General features: G+C 37.7%; 1 protein-coding gene across 1 annotated transcript in view; it reads right to left on the minus strand.

Annotated features, from left to right (window-relative positions):
* The window catches only part of ATP5MF (ATP synthase membrane subunit f), a 57,318-nt gene extending 52,338 nt beyond the window's left edge, over positions 1–4,980 (minus strand). Inside the window, exon 1 of the mRNA XM_077907929.1 lies at positions 4,803–4,980. The gene's annotated coding sequence lies outside the window, so the exon portion shown is untranslated. The remainder of the gene's footprint in view (positions 1–4,802) is intronic.
* Positions 4,981–6,592: the final 1,612 nt, after the last annotated feature.

Consider the following 6,592-nt stretch of genomic DNA (forward strand, 5'->3'; position numbering starts at 1 on the left):
TATATGTAAAAGACTCATACTTTAAATACAGAAACACAGGTTGAAAGTTCAAAAGATAGATTCATAGTGAAAACACTAATCATGAAAAAGCTGTAGTGGATATATTAATATCAGATAAAATAGAATTCAAGAACAGGGGTGTCATAGATACATAAGGACATTCTATAATGATAAAATGGTCAATTCATCAAGATTAGGAATTATTATAATCTAGTTGCAAGCTGCATTCTAGTAACACATGTTTCTCAGAGTAAAGTATAGTGCACTGACCTTATGCTTTCACACATACTTTTTTTTTTTTCACACATACTTTTGAGATAGCTTCTAACTTCCTTACATTAGATGCTAGTTGCATGATCTCAGAGGTTGTGAGGTTGAGCCCTGTGTCAGGCACTGTGCTCAGCAGGGAGTCTGCTTGAGGATTCTCTCCCTCTGCCCCTCCCCCCACTAATGTGTGCTTGCACACTCTATCTAAAATAAGTGGATGGGGGCACCTGGATGGCTTAGTGGTTGAGCATCTGCCTTTGGCTCAGGTTGTGATCCTGGGGTCCTGGGATTGAGTCCCACATCTGGCTCCCTGCAGGGAGCCTCCTTCTTTATCTGCCTATGTCTCTGCCTCTCTTTCATGAATAAATAAATAAAATCTGTGTTTCTTTTGAATAAATAAATCTTAAAATGATGAATCTTTTAAGAAATTTAATGTTCCACTCTTAGAAGTTGATAGAACATCTAGACAGAAAATATTAAAGATCCAGAAAAGCTGAACAACACTGCCTACCATCTTGAGCTGATGGGGGGCATAGAATACTTTGTAGAATGCACATGGAACACAACAATTTTCAGAGTGTGTATCCCTTCAAGGGCACATGGAATGTTCACCAAGTTAGGTTATACACTGGGCCTTAAGGCAATGCTCAGTAAATTCAAAGAGAATATTCTCTAGTACATTTAATGACAGTAGAGATCAATAAAATAAGGTAGGAAATCCCCAAATATTTGGAAATTAAATGCCATACCTCTAATTAACCCAAGTCAAAAATTTTAAAGGAATTTTTTTAAAAGGAATATGGGTTGAAATAATATACTCTTTGCAACGGAATTGATCTAGATACCATTAACAGGTAATGAGGGAAAAAGCCTCAACTTCCTTAGAAACTAAGAAAAACACCATTAAGTAACCAAAGAGAAAAGAAAAATAGAAATTGAAAAACATTTTTGTTTTTTTTTGTTTTGTTTTTTAATTTTTATTTTTTTATTTTATTTTATTATTTTATTTTATTTTATTTTATTTTATTTTATTTTATTTTATTTTATTTTATTTTATTTTATTTTTATTTTATGATAGTCACACACAGAGATAGAGTGGCAGAGACATAGGCAGACGGAGAAGCAGGCTCCATGCACCAGGAGCCCGACGTGGAATTCGATCCCTGGTCTCCAGGATCGCACCCTGGGCCAAAGGCAGGCGCCAAACCCCTGCGCCACCTAGGGATCCCTGAAAAACATTTTTGACTGAATAATAATGAAGATGCAATATATCCAAACTTGTGTGATACAACTAAAGCAATGTATAGAGAGAAATCTCATGCATTACACTACCTAAAATTAGAAAAGGTCAAAAATCCATCATATCAATTTCTATTGAAAGCCTAAAGGTGGAAGCAAATTAAAGTAGAAGGAAATATAAAGAGCAGAAAAATTTAATTACAAAACAGATACACAATAGAAAGCATCAACAAAGGCAAAGGTTGATACTTTGTGGCTACTTTTTACAAAACAAAACAAAACTGGAAGAACACACAAGAAAATTACATGTGGAAGTTGGAGGGAATGAAGTGAATGGAGTAGGACAGAGTGCCACCCTTCACTGTATTTTGTTTTGACTTCTGAGCCTCTCAAAAAAAATTCTTAAAGATTTTATTTTAGAGAGAGAGAGAGATGGAGCAGAAGGTGAGGGAGAAGTAAAAAATCTCAAGCAGACTCCACACAGAGTGCAAAGCTGATGCAGGGCTTGATCCCAGGACCCCAAGATCATGACCTAAACCAAAACCAAAGGTCAGATGTTCAACTGACTGAGCCACCCAGGTGCCCTTCAAAAATTTTTAATACCGGAAACCCTGGGTGGTGCAGCGGTTTAGTGCCTGCCTTTGGCCCAGGGCGCGATCCTGGAGACCCGGGATAGAATTCCCACATCAGGCTCCCGGTGCATGAAGGCTGCTTCTCCCTCTGCCTATGTCTCTGCCTCTCTCTCTCTCTCTGTGTGTGACTATCATAAATAAATAAAAATTAAAAAAAATTTTAATACCCTTCCAGGGCTATTCCAAGCCATATTGGGTCCTGAGGCAAAAAGAAACATATGTGCCCCTATATACACTTGTCAAAATATCTTCCCATGTTTTGAACCAGATTAGAAAGTTAATAAAAGCTATATATATATATATATATATATATATATATATATAATTTTTTTTTTTAATGACTATAGGGGCACCTGGCTGGCTCAGTCAGTAGAACATGTGACTCTTGATCTCTGGATTGGAAGTTCAAGCCTCTTGGGTGTAGAGTTTGCCTAAAAAAATAAATAAAAATGAAAAAAAAATGACTACACATAGTCCAAAGCACACCATTGTCAACCTGTACAAAGCAGGATGTGATGACTTCATGGCTCAGGAGCCATGAGTTAATTGGAAATAACTTCCCAGTGCACAATAGCCCTGGGTCATAAAATGAGCAAACAACAGCTTGTCTTATTTAAAATTTCGATATTTTGTTTTTCATGATTTTTTTGCATTAATTTTTTAAAAAGATTTATTTATTTGAGGGGAAGAGGGGCAGAGAGAGTTCCATGCCCACTCTGCGTGGAGCCCAACAGGGGGCTTTGACCCACAATGCTGACATCATAACCTGAGCCAAAACTAAGAGACTGTGACTCAACAGAGTGCACCACCCTGGTGCCCCTTTTAAAAAGATTTTTAAAGTAATCTCTACACCCAACATGGGGCCCATACTCGCACCCTGAGATCAAGAATCACATGCTCTCCTGATTGAGCCAGTCAGGCACCCCTTCATTAATTTTGATTTAGAAAATATTGTATTAAAACATTATTTCTCTTGATTACTGAATTTTTTGGTGCTCTCTTAAGTTCTGCACCCAAGGTAAATGTCTCACTTGCCTGCACCTAATCCCTGCCCTGAACACATTATATGGGATCATCTGAAGGTGGGAGAGCTAGAATGGAGAAGATTCAGTGGTTTTCATCATGTCCAAGGAAACCAAAGACTTTGTGGACATATTTATTTAAAAATTAATTAAAAGACTGTAAAGTTATTGGTAGATTTTAGGAAATTCTAAAACTTCACTTTCACTTTTTAAACTCGGAATCACAACCTGGAGTGACTGGTCAATTTGGGTCTTCGTCTTTGTGACAGAGGAAACCATTTGCTACCCAATCTCACTCCTGGATTTTCCATTTGGGGTCTGGAAGCTACATCTCAGGGGCCCTCCAAAACCCAATATCCAACTACAGCTGCCAAGCTTATCTTCCTCTCCCTGCTTGGATTGGGGATTTCATGTGGTGCTATCTATGCCCATGACAAGATTTCTGGGACTGTATAAATTTTCCCATGTGAGTGATTTGAACACTCATTTTCATTTTATCACCTCTTACCTACCAACTTGACCAACTTGCAGTTTCAACCCAAAGTCACAGTACAGCCCGCACTCAAAATGTAAACCAGCATACAGGCATTCCTCCCAATTCAGCAAACATTTTCCTGTGACCCACTTTTGTCATCTTTATGATGAGGAAAAGAAGAGCACCTACTTCACAGGATTGTTATGTGGAATCTGTAAATTAATTCATGTAAAGCACATAAAATACTCCCTGGCACACAAAGAAATCCTCCATAAATGCAAGATATTATCTATTAGTTTTGGTCACTAAATAAACTTTTTTTTAAATATGGATTTTTTAAAATTTTTATTTACTTATGATAGTCACACACACAGAGAGAGGCAGAGACACAGGCAGAGAGAGAAACAGGCTCCATGCACCAGGAGCCCGACGTGGGATTCGATCCTGGGTCTCCAGGATCGCGCCCTGGGCCAAAGGCAGGCGCCAAACCGCTGCGCCACCCAGGGATCCCCTAAATAAACTTTTAATAAAAATATGTGAGTGATTTTAAGGGAGTGCCACCATTGGCAAAGAAATAAAATGCTTCATTCGGATAACCAGACAAATGATTGGTAATAACTTTATTCATAGTTTCAAGGAAGAAATGAAAAATTGTTCAGAGTAATGGGAATGAACTGAGAGCCATGGTGAATTACTTAAATCATTTAATCTGAGTCTAGTCCCTCCTGAGAATGATATACTATACATTATTGCATATATTTCACATGTATACATATTTGCTGTGTACAAGTGTTCATATGAAAATCATGTATATTGTGTTTTTTGGATAAGGTCAAGGATTTTACAGGAATCTTAAAAATTTTTTAAAAAGGAATAATTCTGAAGTCATTTGATTTATCTTACCATCTAATTTCAGAACCTACCCTCCACCTCTATTTTTTCACAATAAATAGAATATTTGGGGAATAATAAGATAACTGTTTTGGCTGGATAATGACACAAAAGCATGATTTGTATTGAGAGGATCCTGAACATTAGGATAGGAAATAGGGGACTTTATTTTGAGGCCTTAGTTATTTAATAATTTTTTTTCCCTAAGTAGTGGGATGACAATGGTGAAATATCATACAGTAGAACACCTGTTGCCCAGAATTTCTAGGGACATACCTATTCCAAATCTGCAAAGGCATAATCATAATTGTTTCAGCTTCAACATCTTCTGGGTGCACTTTTTGGCTTTTCTTCCCAATATATGAATTAAGGGTACAATATTGCAATGCACCATCTCGAAATGGTTGTAACTTGCTGAAAAAATAAAATCGCCCCAACGATCAGAATATATGCATTACTGAGCAAGCCAGCTATAAGGTTATTACAATTGTTCATTGTGATATATACCATCTTGTCCATGTCAGGTGGACAGAGCCATTGTGACATCAACTGTTGGTCACATTCCACTTTCAGATTTACCATCTCCTTGCTCCATATGCCATGGGAAATCTTTCTTTTTTTTAATTTTATTTTTTTTTAATTTTTTAATTTTTATTTTTTTGGAAATCTTTCTTAAATTATTTTGATCACATGATATTCTTTAATGGGTGATTATCGAGAAAACCCTTTTATTTTTTAAATTACATTTTTTTTAATTTTTATTTATTTATGATAGTCACACAGAGAGAGAGAGAGAGAGGCAGAGACATAGGCAGAGGGGGAAGCAGGCTCCATGCACCGGGAGTCCAACGTGGGATTCGATCCCGGGTCTCCAGGATCGCGCCCTGGGCCAAAGGCAGGCGCCAAACCGTTGCGCCACCCAGGGATCCCTATTTTTTAAATTACATTTATTCATTTAAGTTATCTCTACACCCAATGTAGGGCTCGAACTCATAACCTCAAGATGAAGAGTTGCATGCCCCTCTGACTGAGCCAGCTAAATGATCTGAAAAAAAAATCCTTTTAGAAATATACTTTTATTTGGCTACTTTCTGTATTTAAATTGCCACATTCAAAGTAAATAAATCCTCTGTATTTTTTTTTTTTTTTAAAGTAGGATCCATGTCTAGCATGGAGCCCAACATGGGGCTTGAACTCACAATCCTGAGATCAAGATCTGAGCTGAGGGCAGCTCAGGTGGTTCGGCGGTTTAGTGCCACCTTCAGCCCAGGGTGTGATCCTGGAGACCCCGGATCAGGTCCGTGTTGGGCTCCCTGTATGGAGCCTGCTTCTCCCTCTGCCTGTGTCTCTGCCTCTCTCTCTGTGTGTGTCTCTCATGAATAAATAAAATCTTAAAAAAAATATATCTGAGCTGAGATCAAGAGTCAGATGCTTAACTGACTGAGCCACTCAGGTGCCCCTAATTCTTTTGTATTCTTGATAGTCCAGGGATGGACTGACCAATTTACAGAGAAATGGCTGTTTAAGAAAAAACAGCACTTGTGAAATGAATGAAATGGCTCCAAGCAGCTAATGTAGCTATGCACTGAAAGTCATCTGCTGTTTGGAATCAATAGATTTTGCATTGTTTCTACTACACTATAACAATGCCTCTTGACATTCGAATATGTAGCTAATGTGGTTCCACATCCCTCAGGTCCCATCCCTTCCTCCCACAGACCTGCGTGAGAGGTAAGTGGTGGTCGTAATCAGAGGTGGAGAGGGCTGTACTGGTTTCTCAAAGATCTAAAAGGGGAGGGGGTGCATGGAAGGCAGATGAAGTGAGTGTGTTGTTGGAGTTGGGCCATTTCACACCATGTTCTAATTTTTACCAAAAGAAAGTTCACTTAGAAAACAATAATAATTTAACAAGTTATCAACTTTTTGACTATTTTTATAAACGTATGTGGAGCTGTGTTTGCCTAGGCCCTTTTACTTGTGCCAGTTTTACATTATTATGTTGTCAATTAATAAATGTGTTTCTAAATAATAAATGAAGCTTTAATCAAACATTCAAATAAAATATT

The sequence above is a fragment of the Canis aureus genome, chromosome 8 (assembly GCF_053574225.1).
Source record: "Canis aureus isolate CA01 chromosome 8, VMU_Caureus_v.1.0, whole genome shotgun sequence".
Lineage (NCBI taxonomy): Eukaryota > Metazoa > Chordata > Mammalia > Carnivora > Canidae > Canis > Canis aureus.